Source organism: Phacochoerus africanus, chromosome 4 (genome assembly GCF_016906955.1).
Source record: "Phacochoerus africanus isolate WHEZ1 chromosome 4, ROS_Pafr_v1, whole genome shotgun sequence".
Lineage (NCBI taxonomy): Eukaryota > Metazoa > Chordata > Mammalia > Artiodactyla > Suidae > Phacochoerus > Phacochoerus africanus.
The window spans coordinates 128,392,754-128,416,465 of NC_062547.1; the positions used below are offsets into that span (position 1 = coordinate 128,392,754).

Consider the following 23,712-nt stretch of genomic DNA (forward strand, 5'->3'; position numbering starts at 1 on the left):
AGAAAGTGTCTCCTCGCAGGCAGACAGACAGGAATCTCTGGAGACTGGCCAGGAGCCCAGAAGGTCTCCTACCGGGTCAAGAGGGCTGCCAGGAGGAATCTGTAATGCTTCCATTTTAGGTTTAAAGGACATCATAGTCACAGCAGGCATATCTCATGCCCTACGCGATGCTGACACAAATGCACACATATCGGCCTCTGTGTTGATAGATGGTATCTTGCTGGGAAGAGTGAATCCACAGGCAGTTTTCTAGTTTTAACTTTCAGTCAAACTAATCAACATAAACCAGTCAGCAGCGTATGTGGGATGACAGATACTTCCAGATCTTTGCTGATTGCACTAGCCGGGTAATTAATTTGGGCATAAGTCATGGTTGGGCTGCTCTGCCGCTGCATGTTCAGATTTTTCCCACGGCTGACTGTGGCAGAGGCTGCTAATTGCCTACCCAACATCCATTCTCCCCTCCTTCCCTCATAGAACACTGGTTTTATAGAGGACAGCCAGGGTACAATTAAAAGACTATTTTCCACACTTTGCCTTGCAGCTAGGAATGGCTCTATGAGAATGTTTTGGTCAATGAAAGATTACAAAAGTATTCTGTGGGACTTTTGGGACATTTCCTTAAAGGTAAGTGGCTCGACCTGCCTTCTTGCTGCCTGGAATGTGAGTGTGATGGCTGGAGCTCCAGAAGCTATCTTGTAAGCCTGGTGACAAGTGCAACATCCTAGGAATTAAGGGATAAGGACCATAAGGAGCTGAAGCCACTGAGAATGCTGTGGAGATGCCATGAAAGTCCTGGACTGTTGACTTCCAGTCTGATTTTATGTATGAGGGATACAAGCTTTTATCTTGTTTAAGCAATGATTATTTGGATGTGTTGTTATATTGCAGTGGGACCTTATGCCAAGTGACACATGTAGAGATCTAAACAGTGGTAAAAATGGAGATGAAAAAAGATTTAAAAAATACAAAGGGAGGAGAAGGGCTGTGAGATGGTCTAATAGCAAAACCAAACACCAGAAGCAAATTGCATAGTTGGATAATATTCAACTTTGCTGTTTTTTCAGTTCTTCCTATTTGCTCTCTTTGCCCTGTGATTTAAACACTATAGTCCTGATGGTAGAAATTCTACAGAGAGAATAAAGCGTCAAATTACTGGCTTCTAAAGTTTATGTAGACTTTTAAGAGTCTTTAGAAGGGACCATACCATAATATGCATTTTAAATTTTTTTTTTAATTATGGAGAACTTACAACCTAATATAGGCAGAGTAGCATAGTAACCTCCCGTCTCATCACCCCATCTCAACAACTACCAGTCCCCAGTTAATCTTGTCCCTCCCATACCTCCACCCACCACTCCCTTCTCATTACTTTCTATGTCAACTTTAAATTTTGGTATAATTTTAGGCTTAGAGAAAGTTACAAAGATAGCACAGAGAATCTCTACATACCTTTACCTAGTTTCCTCTGTTGTTAAGATCTATAATTATCTGTTACATTTGTCAGCTATTTAATTAGGTGTTTCTGGGATCCTGAGAAGTGAGGTCAAATCCCAAGGGTGAGTCTGTGTGTGGGTGTGTTTGCAAGTATAAATTTGGGGGACTCTGAGAGCTGCAGACTTTGTGCTCACTCTTCCGGTAGCTTCAGGACACTTTCACCTCTTCTAAGCCTCAACATCTGTCTGGTCCTGGATCAGCTGGTATTGGCATGACAGTGTAGTGGTGACCAAGGCAGGGAGGGCTGAGGACAACCCATCTCATCCAATGGCCCCAGAGTGGTGCAGAGGAGGTGCATGTAAATTTATGGGCCCCTGAAAGGACTGGACTGTGGGGATGGAGGAGGCCTTATGGTTGGATAAGAACAGTAGAGGACAGTGGAGAGCAATGGATGCCTTGTGTCCATGTGGGCAATGAACAAGCAAGCAGAGGCTACTGGGACCAGAGAAACATGGGAACCAGACATTGGAAATTAGATTATCCTGGCCCTGGGCAGAAAGGGAGAGGAGACAGGGAGCGCCAAACCCTGCATTTGACTGGCTATTACCCGGAAGTGATTCTTTTCTTTTTCTCTGAAACCTGAAAGAAATTTAGCTCAAGAACTTGTATTTTTATAGCAGCAGAAAAACTACATATTCCAAATTCAAAGTTATATTCTAGTAAGCTGATTTGAGATAAATGGACACGAAGTAGGTCGGATTACTACACACCCAAGACTGTCATTTTAAGTCTCTCTATAAATGTACAAGTGGTGCAATGTTTGAAGGGAAAGGAGTCAAGTTGACTGCTTGATCCAGTAAGTAGGAAAAGCATGGGAGGACTTAAAGGCTACAGTGGGTGGAACAGGAGGGCTTCCATTTAGGGGTGTGGCTGTTTGGCCTCTCAGAAGTTTTCATGAAATATACTACAATGTCATGAGGCTTTAACTTTGACAGTGAGGTACAAACAGGCTGAAAAAGCCCTGTTCTTCTTTCTGTTCTTGCTGGGGTTAAAAAGTTCTCAACTGGCATTCTGAGGCTTCACTTCCAAACCAGGCCTCTGCAAATCCTGCAAGTGCATATTAGGAAGGATGTCATTTCACCCTGCAATGTGTGTTGGAAGCAAGTGATTTATTTATTTATTTTTAAAATGATTTTTATGTTTTCCATTATAGTTGATTTACAGTGTTCTGTCAATATCTACTGTATACCACAGTGACCCAGTCACACATATATATACATTCGTTTTCTCACATTATCCTCCATCATGTTCCATCGTAAGTGAGTAGATATAGTTCCCTTGCTATACAGCAGGATTTATTTTTAACTGTTTGCTATTCACTGAATGTTTGTGCCCTCTCAAAATTCATATGTTGAAACCTAATCTCCAAAGTGATGGTATTTGGAAGTGGAGCCTTTGGTAAACGATTAGGTCAGAAAGGTGGAGGCCTCCTGCGTGGGATTAGTGACCTTATAAAAGAGACCTCAGAGGGCTCCTTGCCCCTTCTGCCATTTAAGGACAATGTAAATAGGTCCTCAGAAAGCGCTAAATCTGCCAGAGTCTTGATTTTGGACTTCTCAGCCTGCTGAACAGTGAGAAATAAAAGTTTGTTGCTTAAGCGACCAGTCTGTGGCATTTTTGTTATAGCAGCTTGAATGGACAAAGACATTTATGTGCCACATTCGTGTATGTGGATTACGTTTTCTTTTTCCGGGGTCTATCTCTTCATCTGTCGAGTGAAGGGAATTTGGTCTAAATTCTGAACAGGCTGTATCATGAATGCGTAAGTCTCAGGAACTTGCCTCCTCTACAGCTGCCGTATTGATTATACAGACTGCTATCGCTTACATCACATTACATTTATTAACAGCAAGGCTTTCCCGCAAGTAATTAGACAACTATTGCTTTATCTGCTTAGCATTCACTCTTTCCTGTTGAGAACTTCTTTTTCCCTTCACGCTAACCACGGAGATCTCATTGGATTTGCCACTCTAGTTCCTTGACTATCTGGCCAAGAGAACGGTCACATGGCCCAGGCCAATCAATGAGAGTATTTCCTTGAGATTACCTGAAATTTTGTTTTTTATTCACAACTGGGGAAAGTACATTTTTCTTTGGCATTAGAGCTAGAAAGATGTATGATAGTGGTAGTCAGAGTTTCAACCTCAAGGAAAAACCTGGTGTGCAGACAATCACAGAAAAGAGAAAGCTAGAGAATCCTGGTTCCTCTGAGTTCTAGTTCCTGTTAACTTCAGGCCTTAAACCACCATCTTTCCTGTGATTGGGGTGTGCCAGACAACCAAGACCTCTTACGGCATCAGCTGGATATAACGTACTTTTGTGTGTAACCAAAGAGCACCAGTTAAACTAGTTCATGGAATTCAAGTCAAAGTCAGTCACACATGGGCTGAAAACAGGGGAGGCATGTGAAGTGGCTTATGATAAATTCCTGGCTAATAGAAGTGCTCCTTATTGAATGGCAGATTACAGGCCCTGCTTTCATTTGGGAAAAATAAATTTTGGATAAATGAAAAAGGTGTGCCAATTGAGCTCAGGTTCTTTCCACAAACATGTGAACAATTGTTCTGTTTTTTCCATGAAGCACAACTGTGTATCCCAACCCTATGGCTTAGAAAGACTGCAACAGATGACATTTTTTTTTAATGTGTTCTTTTAATAATCTCCAAGTCTTAAAGTAATCCATGCATGTCTCTTCTGGGCAACTATAAATATAACCCAATTAATATAACCTAATTATATTAATTGGGTTATTTATGAGTGATTTGTAAGGGTACCAACAGAATCATCATAAACCTTTTTTAAAAGAAAAAAATTTTGGTATGGGGGAATCTGAAAATCCCATAGTAAGTACAAAATGCATTCCAATTAAAATTCATCTTACTGGATTTAATTTTAACTTCCATGATTTTAGGAGAGATGCTTAGATGGAAATTTGGTATTGGTAAGTGGTCAGTGGACTCTGTTAATATACAACTATGCTAAAATCCTAAAATAAATGGTCAACTTATAAACCACTGTCCACATCTCCAGTTTTACAGAGTTAAAATATCTACTGTCGGTTTGGCTTTCTCTGTCCAGAAATAGATTCACGCTTTGAACTTAAACTATTTTTTGGTCATTATGAGACTTAAACATGAAATTTCTATTTTTCCTCTCTGCCTATTTCTCTTATGCTCTCTCATATCCTTCTGGTTGTAATTTCAGCAGCCCTACACTCCCAACATCAAACGGAGGTTAAGTACCATGTTAGTTAAACAAGATGAGTGTATTTGATAATGAGTGAGTAAGGAAAGTGGAGGAGGAATAAAGCAGAGAGAAGGGGCAACTCCCAACAGCAGGGCATGAGGAAAAATGTCTTAGCAACACCACATTCATTGGCTTACTCAGTAAAAATACTGTTCTCATAACATTATACTTCGTCTCCCTAAATTTTTATGTTTCCCACTTTGGAAAACAACTATGTCTAGTATATAATTTCACCCTTTTATTATGATATTTGAGAAAGCAGCCAAGACTGGTAAGGTTTAATTACGCCCATCAAGTTATTTTAGATGTCAGTTTCTACAAGTCACTCACAAATGGGCAGATGGCAGAAACATGTTATTCCAGAATGACCAGGCTTGAGTAGAGCTAGGGAGAAATGTTGACGCCCTTCTTCGAGGTTTGTGGTGGTAGGAGTACCTATCCTGTGTTTTTGCTTCGCTGATCTTATTATTTGATTACGGAAGCACCATCATTTGATTTGTTTTCTGTTTCTTTAAATAATCTTAAAAAATCTGACCCAACTGATTGTTTTCAGAGATTGTAAAATAATAGATGCTCTAATTGTCTTGAATTTACTACTTGCTGTTATTCCTTCTTTCAAAGTACTGTCTTGAACCTGAGCTTGAAACGTTAATGCACTCTTATTCCATTTCCTCCTGTGAATGTGGCAGATGGAGAAATGAAATTTGCATTCCTTGAAAATCTTTATTCTTCAGTGTTCTTAGTTTCAGTAATGATATACTCCTAGGCTGTGTATGTGGTTATAATGAAGCACATTTAGACATTTCCAGTCACTAGCATCAACCTTAGCTTACTGTTTAAATACAGGTAAGTATTTTTCTTTTTTAAAGGACACGTTGTAGGTAAAGAACAAAACAAGCACATGCATTTGAGTAACCCGAGAATGAAACACTGAAAAACTTACGAAAGTAAAAAAGTTACTGCTCTTAGGATACTACTAAATCACATTGCAATAAATCAAACAATTTGATTTATTAAGGATATTTATTACATACTAAATGGGATGTGAAGAGTCTAACATTTTTAACTACTTGTAAGCTAAAAGTTATCCTGCCAGTGTCATGGATTTTGGTAGAAACAAGAGACTCTTGGGTCAGAGACAAAGCACTACGATTATAAGCTCTTCTTATATGTAAGTGAATTCATATAATCCTGCAGGTATACAGCGCTATGGTCTCTACTTAATATGAGTGAAAGCTCAGGCACAGTGAAGTCACATTGCCCAACATCGCATAGCTAGTTAAATGACAGAGCAGGGACTGTGACAATGGCATCTCCAGGGGAGGTGCTTCTAACCTGTGCTTTAATACCTCTCTGCTTTCTAAGTTCTCAGGGCTCTCTATGCTCCTGGGGACTTATGAAACATCTGTGCATCTGATCCATATTTCATCCAGTCTCTTTTGGCTTCCACTGGTGTCTTGCCCCACGGTGGAATCTCTGTCTTTGTCAGCTCAATCTCCAGTCTCTTTTGAGATTCTCTGCTAAATCCCACCCAATTCAGAGATTTTTTTCCAGGGATTCAGAGCGCCATCCTGATGTGGGGAGAGAGCTCTGTGAGGCCTCCCTCAAACCCATCCGCCAAAACTGCCCCTCAGTTATTGCTTTACTTTTTTTTTTTTTTGCTATTTCTTGGGCCGCTCCCACGGCATATGGAGGTTCCCAGGCTAGGGGTCCAATCGGAGCTGTAGCCACCGGCCTACGCCAGAGCCACAGCAATGCAGGATCCGAGCTGGGTCTGCAACCTACACCACAGTTCACGGCAATGCCGGATCATCAACCCCCTGAGCAAGGGCAGGGACCGAACCCGCAACCTGATGGTTCCTCGTCGGATTCGTTAACCACTGCGCCACGACGGGAACTCCAGTTATTGCTTTTCTATTACTCAGGTGCCACGTCAAAAACATGGTCTGAATCTCAGCTCTGCCACTTCCCTAGCTATATGACCTTTGGCAAATTTGGCTCTCTGTATCTCACTTTCTATACCTCTGAAGTAGAGAAAATAACACTGTGTTCTTCAGAGAGTTGATGTGAAGATTGAAGGAATTAATTTCTACTTGGCAGGTAAGTGTTTGTTAATACACGATTACATGAGAGGAATGGCAGGAAAAACAGTTTTAGAAGGTGGAACTGACATAATTGATAACAACCACAACAACAAAAACGTGTTCTAAGTTACAGGTGGCTGTATAGACCTTGACAATTTAATGTTTTGTACCATAACAATGAAGGCTCCAAAGTTTGGTTGAATTTAGTTATAGAGAAATAAGGAAATGTTCATTTCTGTGTACTGAATCTTGTGAACTGCTGTATTTATGAAGTTCTCTTTGTGGTGTATCATCTCTCAAGCAGCAAATAGTATATGTATTAGAAAATAATCTCTCCTGTTCTGATGTTCTATATGTGGCATTTCTGCACTTCTGTAAGGTTTGATTTGTTGAGCGGGCAGGAACAGGAACCTTCTCAGGCACCTACAGATAGCTATGCTCTTGACACATTCTCTAAGATTCTTCTTTTACTCTCAACCGGTGGAATTCTTATTTAACTTCAGGTGGAAGATGGTAGGTTCTTATGGTATCATATATTCTCCCTATTGTGTGATTTAAGGTATAAACCCTGGCTGAATTTAAGGTTTCGTTTCTTGATATTAAAACCCAAATTTTTGGAATGGATAAACATCTCCCCCTACGCAATCACTTAACCCTTGCAACTGAACATGATAGCTTTTTAGACTTTTTCTGCTACATATTTCCAAAATCTACCCAGCCCCTCAATTCATTTCTTTTTCTGGGGCTCAGGTCCTCCCTGTGGGGCAATGACTGCCATACACTCATTAGGTATAGGCTACTAGCAACAAGACAGAGGGAGGAAAGAAAAGCCTCTAGACTGCATCTCCAAATACATCACCTAATTTACATAAATTGGTCCAGATTCCCAGAATTCTGGCAGGTGCTTTAGAAAACAATGTGTTGGTGATGCCAATAATTAAAAACCAGTCTTCAATTCCTATGTCCATTTAATCTTTCTAAATTTAAGAAAATCACTTACATCTTTTACTCTACTTTCTGGTTTGTTTTCTTTTTCTAGGCCAGGACTATGTCAGGGTGAATGAGCCAATGAGGCACTTGCCTTGGGTACAAAATTTAGGGGCTATTAAGAAATTGAGTAATCAAGATAAATCATATGTTAATGCCGTATTTTAAAAATCAAAATTAATGCAAAAAAATCCATGACGAACAAAGCATCACAATTTCAAATAAAATAGAGTCAGTATTATTGATTGGTACTTTTGCCCCAGGCCCCAAAATTGTGGGGTATAGTGTCATTACTGAGCCCAGGACTCTTTTTTTCCCCTGTTGTCAGTCCATTAAAAGAGTTCTTAATGCATGTGGTGGCAGGGACAACAGTAAGAAAGCCTGAAAACACTGATATTTGAGTATATAAAATCCTCTTCCTTGTAGTTATCTTTGTGGCTTCTATTCTTCATAATTCTGCTCGAGGAACAAAACCTGGATGGAGTTTTTGCTTGAAATACGTGTCTGCTTTCCTCATTCTCTTTGTCCTATAAAATTTAAGAAATTAAATATGCTTTCTTAGGAGCTTTTCTGCCTTCCTGCTGTTGTATAACAGATAATAACTTTTTATCTCCTTCTCCTTGGTAATTAAAAAAAAAATGGCCTGCCCCTCGAAAAGACAGTGATCTTTTCATGGTTTCCTTACCAATCTGATAAAAACCAAAACAAACCCCCAACCCACCCCAAACCAACCAGACTATTAACAGCATTTTAATACCGGGCACGTAGATATAATAGAGACAGCATTGACGTTACACTCTCTGTTCAAAACTCAAACCAATTGACATCAAACTAGAAAAGTGGTTTGTAACCTGAAAATAGCTCATTGTTTCTTTGCTGATCATGAACCATCTAAGAGTATTCAAAGTATTTGGGGCTGGGCCAGAGTAAGACCAATGAGGCCAGAAACACTGTGGCCAAGGAAAAGACAATCAATAGGAAATGACATTTGCCGTCCTGTGACTTTGACCCCAGGGGCCAGGCTTGAGGTCATGTGGAGGTGGGCTGGGGGAAGGGAGCCGAAAGAGAACATCTCAGCTGGGAGCCAGGTTCCTGGTGTGACCTTACAAGTCTCAAGGGTCCCTGATGCCTGTCTGACAGACAGCTGGGTGAAAAGAGGCTCCTCCTCCCTCACAGTTGTCATAACAGCCTTTTTATTCCAGCATCGTCAGGACTGCTTTTAAGAGCAGTTTGATAGATGGCATTTTCTGCAGTGTGAGTAGTGGGAGGAGGGGGAGGAGAATCTATTTGCTGCACAGGCAGTTTCTGTGATTTGAACACCACTCTCCCACCCCCTTCAAACTCAGCCCTGTACGACAGAGCACACACACTGGCTTGTTACCACTCGCCTTGTGGCCTCTGGGATTCCTTTCTCTTTAGCTGTGTTTCTCAATCCTTTGCATCTCTCCGAGGCAGAAGTAGCAAAAGCAGCAGGAAATGGCAAAGGAATACAAGCCTGTGCTGTTTCTGGAACACACTGAGCTTGTGTCTACACTCTGGAGGTAGAAATTCTGCCTTAAGAAAAATATTCCACTGCAGAGCTCTTTGTCTACTTTCCAAAGCACACAGAAATGGATCAACTTAAAACGTAGGCACCCCAAAGCCTGACATGTAGATGACCCTGACTAAAATGACTATTTACAGAGCAAGGACATCGAGGGCTCCTCGTGATGTAAAGAATGTTTCTGCCACCTCCCCTACTAGGGCAGCGACAACACATGATAATGTCCAGGACTGTTAGATAAAAATTTCTGCTTGGGGTAACTCCCCTCCTTTTCCTCCCATTCATCAAATCAGTTCAAAGCTTAAGTAAAAGAAGCCAAGATTGTTATGAATATACACCTGATTTGGTCAATACTGAAAAATAAATTAGGCGTGCCATTCAGTATTCTACTATTTGGAGAAATACATTTCTTTTGGCACACATCATCTTTCATCCACACCTTTCAGCGTGCTGAGAGACTTTGTTTTGGGAACCTGCTCCAGTATCCTCTCCTCTAATGTATGCATTCTTATCCTTAGGTAATAACAGGACATGTGATATCTATATTTGGGCACCATTTTGAGAGGGCCTTGGAAAGCAAGGTGTAAACAATTGTTGCAAACACATTTCTACCCTTTCTGTAAGGTCTTGCAGAAGTAGAAACATCTGCCTAATGAAGGGGAATGGATGGATGGTACATGTTTTGCTCCAGTTGCTGAGCATGGATGAAGATTTGGGGAGGGGGGCTACTTGAAATACTCTTACCTGACAGATGGAAACAACTGAGTTTTATTCCAGGTATTCAAGGTAGATTTTCTAAGATGCACAGCACAAAGAGCAATGTCAAATTCTCCCTGTGAAAATCTGTGTGACCCCTTGTAAAGAGCGTGCAAAGGAGTTCCAAGAAAATCACAGGAAATTCACTGAGCATTAGTAGCCTCATCATGTGATCATCATCTGCTCCCTATTTTTCTTTTTTTTTTCAGTAAGAGATTGATATTGGTAGTAACATGCTTGCTAGAGCAATAGGTTGGAAAGGAAATTGTTTCCTTTCCTATATTTTAAGAATGTTCCTTTTTGGCAGTACATAATCTCTTAAAAATGATCTTGCTTTCAGATAGCTACAAATACATCATTGAGTGCTTTTTGTATGAATGCTGGGCTGATAGATTTAGATACAAGGGAGGGATTGCAGGTTTTTCACTACCATAAATCCCATGTCACATCACCAGCGTGATGGAAGCATTTTGATAGATAACATAAACTCATTAATCACTACTCTCTTAAACTAAGTACAGAGAAAGAATTTTAAAGGTTCCACATTCCAACATTTGTGAATGCCTCCTCTTTGAAAAATGCCACCCTTTATTAGTTCATGCTGTTTAAGATAGCATGAGTTAACTCCATGAAAAGAGACTGTGTATCAGGGGAAGAAAGGACTGGAAAGGGGAGGGGGAGAAGGGAAAGGAGGCAAGAAGATTAAATTCCGTCTTAAATCCAAACACGGGCGAGATTGCATGCTAGCATTAATGTCTTTGTCCTCTTTCCAGAGAATGTTGGCAGCCTTCCAGTTTATTAAAACAACAATCCAGTGCTGATCTTCTCTCTGTATACACAATTCAAGGATGGATCATTTACTCAAACAGAGCTGTTCACTGAGGTATAAAAGCAAAAAAATGCATTTTAAGAGAGGTTGTTTATGACTGTTGCGTAAAGCACTACGCTGCTGTGTTTCATATAAGTAATCTGGATCATTATTAAGTGAAAAGAGAAAGCCACGTTGTTATTCTTGAAGCAGTAAGCACAAGGTGCGTCCAGACATTTAACAATGCTGCTGAAGCTTGTGAAATTGTGCTAAATGCAGGTGTGTGTTCCTCTTACAAAATATTCTTACCTGCCAAACAGATGCATCCTGGAATTAGTATTCTTTTATAAATCCGCCCCCCTCCTTGCCTGGTAACAATGCATCACAGGATTTATTTCACCGATAGGGTTTCCAGCTTAACACCTAGAGAGTATCTGCGAATATTCAACTTTCTTGGCATGTATTTAACAATTAAAATGAAGTTTGTCTGTTCGCACATTCATTGCCAATATATGGGTGTTTATACAAGACAAGTGATGCATGCCCAGACTTATATATTTGTGTAAGAATGCTGTTGTCTTTCTTTGGTCATATAAAATTATGTAATTCAACCAGCAATTTTCAGGGTTACAAGTTCTGCTGGGGACCCAAAGGGCAATGACAAATGTCAAACAGATGTCACACTAGAAGATCCATTCAGGCAGCTGAGGTGGCCTCAGGGATAACAGCCTGTTAAGTGGGCTTTGTTTCTAGGTAGCATTTTGTAAATCCCCATCTTTGATAAGGACACAGAATATTGAATGGTGACCCTGCTGAATGGTTGTTAAACTTTTAAGACATGATTCAGCACACCACAGGGAGAAGCAAGGGCAATAACATTAAACACCAGAGGGTATTTCAAAGCCCATCAGGTAGATACACAGATTTCTTTTTCTTTTCAATAAAGATCCGCAAGGCCTCAGGTCTAAAAAAAAAAAAAAATTAAAAAGAAAGAAAAAAAAAAGAGGAAAAAAAAAGCCCATTAAGATAAACAGGATGATTTGGTTTTGTCTTGCTTGACTATTAGAGGAAAGCCATCTGAATGGGTCACATTACCAACTAGACTCCAGATCAAAGGATAACTACTGCAGCGGTGGATCAAACCAATCTGAACTGTGTCAACCGGATCAGCATGAAATTCTAAACTCTGAGCCAAGAAAACATGTCTCTCTCAAACTGAGACTTGACCACACCAATTAACCAAAGCATATGCCTCTGCCTCAGAGGAAATCTGATAGGGTTTCACTGGTCAGACCACTGTGTGTATGTGCACGAGAGACTGGGAATCCTGCACTATAGCCTAGATGTTTGGGTTGACGAGTAAAATGTAATTGACTACCAAAACATCACCTAAGAGTTGCTGCTCCATTGTTAGCTACTGGGTGAATAGAAAGGGGAGCGAAACGCAGTTGGCACACGTGCAGTGCGAGTTAAAGAACATTTCATTCGCTTCAGGGACATCAGATCTTGGTTGACTCTGAACTTGTGGACGAGGGTAGAGAAGGAAAGCATGATTTTATATGTCAACTTGCCTTGGCCACAGTGCCCAGATATTTGGTCAGATATTAATTTGGATGTTTCTTCGAAAGTATTTTTTTGGGTCAGCTTAAAATTTAAATGAATAGATCTGAGTAACGTAGAAAGTCCTCCAAAATGTGGGCCTCATTCAGTCAGTTGAGGATCTTAATAGAACAAAGATGGACTTCCCCAAGTAAGAAGGAATTCTGCCAGCAGACAGCCTTTGACTTCAAACTCTAACACTTCCCTGGGTCTCCAGCCTGCTGGCCTACTCCATCAGATTTTGGACTTGCCAAGCTTCCACAATTAGACGAGCCAATTCCTTAAAATAAATCTCTGCCTCTCTCTATAGACATCCTGTTGGTTCTATTTCTCTGGAGAGCCCTAACTAATACTGAAAGGTATCTAAATAATGAGAGCTCACAGCATTTTTTTGCATTTGAGAGATGAATTAGCTGAACTCGGTGGTCTTGAATATCTGGTCCAGGGCTAAGATTCTGGGGCAGCCTGTTGACAGGGGTAGTAAGTATCGTGGTGAAAGGCTCCAGTTCTAGAAGGAGACAGATCAGAGTTGGAATTTGGGCTCTGCCGCTTTACTAGCTCTGGCACTTTGTACAAGTTCCTTAGGATTTTCAGGCCTCAGTTTGCATATTTGTAACGTGGAACATTGACGTGTACCTCTGGGCTTTCTGAAAGGAGGTAGATACACAAAGAGGATTTAAAAAGTGACAAAAACTAGGCAAAGGGATGTAAACCACAAATGACACCCTCAAATTTCCTTGAGAGAGGATGTTTGGTTGTCAATCTCAGGTCATGCAAACATAACAGAGGTTGTCCTAAATTTATAGCCACCCAGAAGATACAAAATCCCAATGCATGGCTTCACTGGATCACCATAATTTCCCACCATCCACATGGGGCCTGATGAGGGAATCCTCATGAAGAAACCATGGGCTTCTTAGAGAATCTGGGCTCAAAGGGGAGGAAAGTGAGGAAACTTGAACAAGATGTCATGGCTTAAGGACACAGATCCAAGAGACCCTCTAGGAAAACTGACCTGTTCAGGATGGAGTCCTTTTGTCCTACAGAAATCTCCACTGATATTCCATCCATTGGGCATTTTTTGAAGATTACCAAATCACATTTTTTTTGCACAATGAAGATACCTCTTTGAAGTTCAAAGGACTTTGGAATTGGCTTATCTGAGGGCACGGAGGAATTGATAACCTTGATTGGCAGACACAGTATTTTCAGAGAGTAGAGCACTGTGAATGAGTGGAGGGTTGGCTGGGAAGGAAGACGCTATCCTGGGCATGAAGGCACAAGGGGGAGGGGCCTTGGTGGTAGGAAGGGGCTACAGAAGCAATGTGGGGAAGCCAAGAATGCATCCCTTTCCAAATTCTGCCCAGGACCAGCTCTGTACTCTTTTCTTCCTCCTGGCCATAGATGAGACCTTCTATCAGGATCCAGGACTAAGATGGGGCCTACACTTCTATAGTTCAGATTAGTACATGTTATAGAGGCTTTGTGGGTCAGCCTGGGACTCTAAACACGACATTTAAATTATTCCAATAAAAAAAAAGTTCTGACTGATATTTTTTTGGAGTTCCTGTCATGGCTCATCATAAACAAATCTGACTAGCATCCATGAGGATGCAGGTTCGATCCCTGGCCTCGCTCAGTGGGTTAAGGATCTGGCATTGCTGTGACTGTGATGTAGGGCAGCAGCTGCAGCTCCGATTTGACCCCTAGCCTGGGAACCTCCATATGCCATGGGTGCGGCCCTAGAAGAAAAAAAAAATACTGACTGATATTTTTGGGAAAAAAAAAAAAAAACTAACCTGATGTGTACTGAGTATGAAAATAAGGATTTACATAAGAGAAAAACCAGAAGGTTGATTACAAAAGGATACTTCTGTGCTGGATTGGATTCATCATAAAATCTTCTTAAGAAAATTTCTTAGAGATTTAAAATGTGACTTTTGATTTTCATGGAAGTTTCCATGTAGCTATATTAATTATACAGAAAGGAACAAAAATTATTTGTAGAGTGGCTCCTAGGGGCCATAAATTTTATGTTTACTTAATCTTCATAACAACCTTATAAAGTAACAATTTCTGTTCCATTTAACATATAAGGAAATTGAGATTCAGAGAAGATAAGTCATTGTTTAAGGTCACATAAGCAGGAAGTGGTGGAATACCCCTCTCTGTCTCCAATACATATTCCTTTTCTCAATCTACCATTTATATCAGAGTAGCTTCTATATTTGACAACTATCAATTTTTCTTTTTATTCCTCAGGGCAGGTGGATGTGGTCATCTACACCACTTAAAAATCTAAAACCAGATGGTATATAACTCAACAACAAAAAGGCAAACAATCCAATTTAAAATGGACAAAGGATTTGAATGATTATTTTTACAAATAAGATATATAAATGGTCAACAGGTACATGAGAAGATGCTCAAGATTATTAGTCACCAGGGAAATGAAAATGAAAATCCTAGTGAGGTACCAGTTGGATGGGTATAACAGAAAGAAAAACAGCAAGTGCTGGCAAGGATGTGGGGAAAATGGAACCCACACACATGGCTGAAAGGAAGGTAGAATGAATCAGTGCTATGAAAAACAGTTTGGAGGTTCCTCAAAATGTTAAACAGAGAACTACCATATGAACAAGCAATTCCACTCATAAGTATATACTCAAAAGAACTAAAAACAAGTACTCAAACAAATACAAGCACACACATGTACAGCAATACTATTTGTAATAGCCACTGGGTAGAAACAATCCAGATGTCCATTAACAGGCGAATGGATACAAATTGTGGTGTATCCATATTATGAAATACTCATATGAAACATTCTTCAGTCATTAATGGAATGCAACCAAGTGGATGGAATTTGACACCATTATGCAAAGTGAAGAGTCAGACACAAAAAGTCACATGTTCTATTTCAAAGAAATATCCAGAATATTTAAATCAATAGAGACAGAATAGAGATTACTGATTACCAGGGGTTAGGGAGAAGTAGGAATGCGGGACAATTGTTTAACGCATGAGAGATTTTCTTTGGGGGCGATAAATGTTTAGATATTTGATGGAGGTGGTGTTTATACAATATTGTGCATGTATTAAATGCCACAGAATGATTCATTTTCTGTCATGTAAATTTCACCTCAATTTCCAAACTTCTAAAGTCTGTTGAATGTCCTCTTATACCAGGCACAGAATTTGTAAAACAGTTACTCAATCAGGTTTCCAGACAGATGACCATGACTACACAATTAATCATAGCAAATCTGATGAATTCATCACCCAAATGAACAAAAGAAAGTGTGCCTCCATCTGTCCACCTGACCAGAAACCTTGTTTCCACATGTGATTTTGAAGAGATCCCCAAATGCCTTCCTGGGGTCAAGTAGCTTTGAAACATGGAGTCATCACCAACCAATGGCTGGTCTGCTGCTCCCCGCATACAGCTTATCATGTGAAAACCAGATCAGCTTTCTCTGCTGACCACTCCCTTCATTCACTAACCTTCTCTCATCATCAAACTGCTTAATTGGTTACACTGGGGGTTTACACTGAGTTACAGCAGGGGCTTGTTCAGAATGCAAGAGATGCCTGCTTTTATGTTTGATTTTAACAGGGTCTGTAGGCAAGGAAGGTTTTCTGTGAGAGCCAATGGCCTCGTTTGAGGTAAATAACAAGCTTTTTGCTTAATGCCGTATCTCTCTTTTCAGCTGCAAACAGTCTCCATCTTTTTTCTTCCCAGGGTTGGGCACAGTGAAATGCTCCTCTCAGAAAGATGAGGATGTCAACTCCCCCTACCCTCCGCCCTGGGATTTTGAAAGCTTACAGAACCCATGGCGTAGCAACAATTTAGATGACAAAAAAGGAGCCCACTTCAGTCCAGATTTACACTGCGTCCTATTCACCGACACATCAGCAAACATTATAAATGCCTTGGCTGAGTAATGAATGGTTTCTGAGCGAGTTCCTGGGCTGGCAGCACGTTTGAAATTCTATAGAGTCAGGCAAGGGAGAAGGTGACGAGGGTAGAATTACGGGAAAGGATTAATGAGGGGGTGCTGGCTGAATATACTGCTTCACTGTTCTCTCAGTCACTAGACTGAGGAGTCACTGATTTTTGCCTCCAGGACTGTACTTTTATAACTTAAAACAAGCCTCTTTAAACAAATCTGCATCAGGCAATGTGTCAACACTTCATTGGTTTCAATAGAATTAGTTTTCTAAATGCTCTTTTCTGAAGCAATTTTTGTACTTGAAAATGCATTACAAGGAACATTTACTATAACTACAGTACAACGATCTAGAATATGACAAGTAGCGTTTTAATCAGTGCAAGCTGCAACGCTGGACATGGCCCACATTGATCCTACCACTCCCCTTCAGCCTCACTATTAATAAACCCAGGAACCTGAGGTGGTTTTCACTGGTATTTGCTGTAAATAATAGCCAGGACCTTAATTGTATTTGCCCAGAATGAACTGGGCTAACAGCCTACTCAAGACACCTAGGCAGGTTCTGATTTAATAGCCTTATGTAACTAGGGCCCTTCACGTACCCCACGCCAAATAAACCATAAGACTGTTCTGCTAGCTGTGAGATAACACACCGGAACCTGAACAAAGCAGGGGAAACTGCACGTCAGCACTCTGTTAGACCTACCTAGGTCAAACTCAAGGCACAGTGAGAAGCAGCAAGGGTTACTGAAAACTCAATATCCCTAATCCTGACATGTTCTGTAGGACATGCTCTCCCTGTTAGATGTCTATAAATATGAGCAGCACAAGGGCCTGCAAAAAGGCAAAATATATCCTTTATTTATTTATTTGTTTGCTTATTTGTTTATTGGCTTTCTAGGGCTGTATCTGAGGCAGATGGAAGCTCCCAGACTAGGGGTCCAATCGGAATTATGAGCTGCCAGCCTATGCCTCAGCCACAGCAACACCAGATCGAGCTGGGACTGCAGCTCTTGGCAACACCAGATCCTTGACCCAGTGAGCAAAGCCAGGGATCGAACCTGTGTCCTCATGGATACCAGTCAAGTTTGTTACTGGTGAGCCATGATGGGAACTCCCCAAAATATATTCTTTATTTATTCTTTTCATTAGCCTCAGGTGTAGTTTGCTTGCCATTAAATTCTTTTTTCCTCCAAAAATAAAGAAACAAACAAACAAAAAAACCCAGAGCATTTCACATGCTCGAATAGTAGGAGGTTGTAGGGCCTATTTTACAAAGACATTTAACTTCACTCTACTTCAGTTTTACCTCTTTTTTTTTTGGCTGCCTCAAGGCATATGCAAGTTTCCGGGCCAGGAATCAGTGAGCTGCAGTTGCAACCCAAGCTGCAACTTCGGCAACGCCAGATACCCAACCTACTGTGCCAGCCAGAGATGGAACCTGCATTCTAGCGCTCTCAAGATGCCACCCATCTTGTTGTGCCACAGCAGGAACTCCACTTTCACTTCTTTTTAAATGTGTCTGGAATAGGGATGAACGGGTAGCAGCCACCATGCCTATGATGAGTCGACATGTGCAAAGGGAAAGCTGTGGCTGCAGGTGAGTGAGTCCTGTATTCCCGTGTGCTAGAATGTTCTAGATGTGCTCTTTCGGACTTGCTGGAAACTAAGCAGAACAGTCTCAATGGTCTCCCTTCTGGTTTCTTCTGAGATGTCTTACCTGCCTATCTTCAAGAAATGCCCAGGGTGATTTCAAAAGTGTAGTTTGGGATTACACACGCCAAGGGCAGGATCCTAGCCTTTCCATGTTCGCTAGTTGGGTACACTTGGTCTAGTTACTTAAATCCTCTAAGTCTCAATTTTCTCATCTGTAAAACGGGTACAGAACCTACCTTTTATGGTTGGTACAAGGGTTATAGATAATGATGTCAGCTGCCTGGAATGGTAAGTACTCAATAACTGCTAGGTGATGTTGTTGCCCTTACGATGAGTCCAAGTGGGACAATACCCTATGCAGTCAACATTCCTTAAGAAGCAGTTGCTGGGTACTGTGCGAAGGCTGAGATTTGGTCCCTGTCTGAGAGGTTTGCACAGCCTTGTTGGGAAAATAGGCAAGAAGGCATGGGAATCCTGTCAAAAGTGGTGAATGCCATTATCAAGTTAGACATTGTGTGTGTGTGGAACTGGTGAATCTGGCCACAGTCCACGTCAGTAGTAGTGGAAAACAGCAGTTTTTGACTTGAGGAAGGTAAACTTGGAGGACCTCTTCAAATCTAAAAGGACCTTTTTTCACAAATTAGGTTATAACATAGTCAGAGGATTGACTGAGTGGGTCTTTCTCCCTCCATTCAATTAATTTATTTTCATCAAGATCTTACTTTTTTAGAGCAGTTTAGGGCTCATAAAAGTGAGAGGGAAGTATACCAATTTCCCATGTAGCCCTTGCCCTCCCTCCAACCCCCCACCATGCATAGCCCCCCCTATCAACATCCCCCACCAGAGTGGCACATTTGTTACAATCGATGGACCACATTGACAGGGCATTATCACTCAGGGACCATAGCTCACTTTAGGGGTCATTCGTCATGGATGTGGAGTGAAAAGGGACTTTAAAAAAGAATCCCCTAGGAGTTCCCGTCGTGGCGCAGTGGTTAACGAATCCGACTAGGAACCATGAGGTTGAGGGTTCGGTCCCTGCCCTTGCTCAGTGGGTTAACGATCCGGCATTGCCGTGAGCTGTGGTGTAGGTTGCAGACGCGGCTCGGATCCTGCGTTGCTGTGGCTCTGGCGTAGGCCGGTGGCTACAGCTCCGATTCAACCCCTAGCCTGGGAATCTCCATATGCCGCGGGAGCGGCCCAAGAAATAGCAACAACAAAAGACAAAAAAAAAAAAAAAAAGAATCCCCTAAATCTAGATCTTTACATTCAGTTTATATTTACAAACATGGCTCTTTTCTATGACTTCATGTGAAAGAAAGCATAGTTATTTTGTTGTTATTTTTGTTGCTTTTTATTCATCTGAAAATTTGGTTCTTGTTAGCATTGCTCTTAAGAAGGCAAAGAGATTGGTTGCTATTGGTTCAGTGAAAGCACCAGAAAGAGGGGACAGAAGACCCGCTCAAAAGTACATGTGGTTATTAAAACACTGCAGTTCTTACCCTCCTGTATAAAAATGTTACTTGATTGACATCCCCAAGTACTGGAGGGCCTAGGATGGGGCAAATGTCTCCTGCTGATTCTGATTACTGCCTTAAGAACTTCTAAATACCCCTGATTCTCCCTGAAAAGACCCAAAGTGAACTGGGCAGACATTTAGAAGCTGAAAGTGTAAAGCTGAATCTTCTAGTTGGATGTACTCTGTAGTCTCTTTTTCATTGATTTTCCTTGATTCCCTCTGTTAAAACTTCAAACCCTTCCTTCTTCTCTGTTCCCCGCTTTATTTTTCCTCCCTAACATTCTGCATAGCCTCTGTTTATTTCGCACAGTCTGTTTCTCCCATTAGAACATAAGCTCCATGAAAGTAGGTATTTTTGTCCATTTTTTTTTACTGTTGAATCTTTGTCTCCCAAAACAGGAGCACTTGAACACCTTGAGTACTTAGGTGTTAAGGTTGGTTGAATGGCTACGTTGGAGATTTATGTTGTGGTTATAAAAGGCTAGGAGATGTTATGAAAGGCAAAGAGAATGGTCCTGAATGGGAAGCTTGGAACAAGGGGATTTACATTGCTCTGCGTATTTATGTAAAGCGAAATTTTTAATTTTCTTCTGGCAGGTTTAGAGAGTAAGAGGAGTGAGGGGAGACGAGACCCGGGGAAATGAAGTTTGGGAAAAATTGCCCATGGTGTGTCTTCTCACTCTTAGTCTCTTACTTACCTACGTCTTCACTATACACAGTGTTCTGGTCTACAGCATGTGGTTCACCGACCAATCTCTGACCCACATTCCTGACCGAAAGGCACCTGACATGGGGCACCGGGAAAGAGACTTCCCGGAGCAGGTCGTGGTCAGTGAAGACTGATTTCTGATTTTCATTTTGAAGTTGTACCTGGTACTGTGATGTAAGTAGCTTGTAATCTCACTAAATACAATCCAAATTAAATTCAATACCAAACTAAAGCTTGAGAAAATTAAAAACGGTATATTTAGAAATGACCAAAGAGTTGAGGGAACAGAACATACAGCAAAATAAAAAGAGAAAGAAAATAAGAAATAAAAGGTGAGACCTTCATATATTTAGAAGTTCTCACTATTTGATTATTAGAGAATATGGAAAAAGGTCAGGAGAAAACTATCAAATAATGATGGAAGAAAATTTACTACAGTTCAGAAAAGACAAGCGCCTTCATTTTAAATGAATTCAACGGTGGCCAAATAATCTAGACTTCATGCCATGACATTTCAGTGCAGCGAAGATAATGACAAAACTGCAAAATCTTCCAGAGGGGAAAAAAGTCCCGTGACATTTGATACCAAACAGACTGGTGTCAAATTTCTCTTTAATAACAATGAGTCTCTAAGCAATTCCTTTAAAATATTGAGAGAAAAGATTTTTTAAAGGTAGAATTATATTTCTAACAATATTTTCATTTAGTGTGAGGTATAAATGAATATATTTCAGGCAAGGTCATGGAAAGTTTCTTACATGGCCAACCTGAAAAATATACTTGACAGTGTGAGCTAGAGAAATGAGGGGAAAAAACAAATAGTAGGAAGACATGAAATAAAAGAAATGGTGGAAATGACCTAAGAGTACAAGGGAAAGAAAAGCCAGAATGCTAGCTGGGTAGCACTGAAAGCAAGGAGTCCTAAATAGTACAGCATGCTGTGGACTCCGCAAATAACACTACGAAGAATGGAATGAATTCATTCAAAGGCTGCAAAAAAGGAAAGATCATATTGAAAAAATGAGGAAGATACATTAAAATATTGGCAGAGGGAAAAAGTTCAAAACGAAAGACATGGCCAAATGAGAAGCAAATTGAGATATGGCATGATTTTGAGATATGATGGAATCTATAATAAAGAGAAACCATTTGATCTTCTCACAAAACGTGTTTCTTCAGGTCCCCAAGGATTCATCACATTGGATCAACAGAAGTGGAAATGTAATCCTACCACACAACATGGCTCTTCTGGAGAAAAAACGTTACACTGTCTTAATGCCACGGTTGTATTTTCAAATATCAGTATCAACCTACAGATAGAGCACTAATGAATTACTTGGACATTGAACATGGTGTAAATGTAATCAAGTTTTATGGTTTTTTTTCTTCTTTTTTTCTTTTTAGGGCCATACTTGTGGCATACGGAAGTTCCCAGGATGAGGTCAAATTGGAGCTATAGCTGCTGGCTTACGCCACAACCACAGCAATGCCAGATCCGAGCCACATCTGTGACCTACGCTGCAGCTCATGGCGATGCTGGATCCTTAACCTACTAAGCGGGGTCAGGGATTGAACTTGCATCCTCAGGGATGCTAGTTGGGTTTTTTTCTGCTGAGTTGCAGTGGTAACTCCCAGGTTTTATGATCTTAAAGCAAAGGCAGAGCTGACAAAAGATAGCGAATGGATATGAGGGAGGAGTGTAGAGAGGGGTGGATTCATAGAACCCTCATAATATATACTGAGATTAAGAGGTGCCATGGAAAGTTGTTGGAAAAAGTAGGAGAGTTTTAGACACACCGTTTATATTCTCAACTATAATAGACAGAATCTTCCCATTCACTAAGGGACACAATTACCAAAAACTAGGAAAGAGGGGGGCATTGCAAGTGGGGGAGGTGAGAATGAGCTAATGTTCATAGAAAATGTTCAAAATATTAAGAAATAGAGGTGCATTTGTTATTTACTGCTGCATAACAAATTACTCTATAACTTTACAGCTTAAAACAATAAATGTTTGTTAACTCTGTGCATCAGGAATTTGGAGTGTCTTGGCCGGGGAGTCCTGGCTCAGTTTCTCATGGGGTTACAGCTACCCAAAGACTACTGGGGCTGTAAATTTCACTCCCAATATGGTGCACCAGGCTTTGGTTTCTCTCCACAGGATTGCTTTAGTGCCCTCTTGAAATGATAGCTGCTTGCTCCTGAGTGAGTCATCCAAGAAGCCAATTATTACCTAGCCCTAGAAGTCACACTGTCACTTCTGCAAGAGAGCCTACTGCTCCAATAGGTTCTTCTTTCTAGAAGAGGATCTTATAATAAGAGTATGACTATCAGGAAGTGAGGATCTTGGGATGCCACAAGAGGTGAGCCCATTATTTAGAGCAGTGGAGTCAGTATCAAATACATAAAACACAGACATGCTTATGAAAGAATTTGGTGTACTCTTTGACTTTTTCTCCTATATGTACATATTAATTTGATTAAAATTAGTTCTAATAATTTTAGAAAATATAGAAAAATATGAAATAATATTACCAATAATTGCTTAACCCAGACATTATTACATTTTATTTTTTGTCTTTATTCTCTTTTCATATTAAAACATGTATATGATTTTATGAAAATATACTGTATGTACTATTCAGTGTTTGCTTCTTCCATTCAACATTATCTTGATCATTATTCATTCCACTGTATAGTCTCTGAAGATGACTTTAAAAATACTGCTTTTGTGTGAAGTACAATAATAAAACATATTTGTTTTGAAATGTTTAGAAAATTACTCACAATCCTATCATTCTTCTAGACCTGTTAACTATCAGGAGAATATCTCACACACACTCTCTCTCTTTCAATCCAGATACATATCTTGTTTAAAGGTGGAAGCATTCTGGAAATCTTGATTGTAATGGTTGCATCTTTTTCAATCATAAAGGCACATCATAATTTAACTATCTTCCTGTTATGGGACATTAACTGTTTCCAATTGTTGTAAGAAGTGCTTTATAGCCATCAGTGTGTACATCTCTTATTTCTTTCAGGTAGATTCTTAAAAGTGGAAGAACACAGATGAAATGTATGAGTGTTTTCGAGGCCCTTGAAAAAGCACGAGAGACTTTCCTCCTGAAGCTTGTATCGACACCAACAGTGCTGTCTGTGAGAACACCTGTCCCACCACACCTTTGCCATCCTGATTAGAAAAAGGGAAGATTCCCTAGGGACAACTTGGACCAAAGAAAGGAATTAGGTTCCAACGCTGATATTTAGTTTAAAGAGCAAAAAACAAGCAGGCAAAAGAAAACACAACTCTTACTTTCTTGGGCTACCCCAGTGAAACTGACCAGAAGTACACACA

The 23,712-nt window shown here is 40.5% G+C and overlaps 1 long non-coding RNA gene across 2 annotated transcripts; it reads left to right on the top strand.

Annotated features, from left to right (window-relative positions):
* The first annotated feature begins 436 nt into the window (after positions 1-436).
* LOC125124363 (uncharacterized) lies at positions 437-21,761 on the top strand. Of its 2 annotated transcripts, none has more exons than XR_007134291.1 (4): positions 437-627; positions 10,887-10,996; positions 20,246-20,531; positions 21,537-21,761. It is a non-coding gene; the product is annotated as an uncharacterized LOC125124363 (long non-coding RNA). The 2 variants fall into 2 exon arrangements; XR_007134292.1 differs by having other exon boundaries at positions 439-627; positions 20,368-20,531.
* Positions 21,762-23,712: the final 1,951 nt, after the last annotated feature.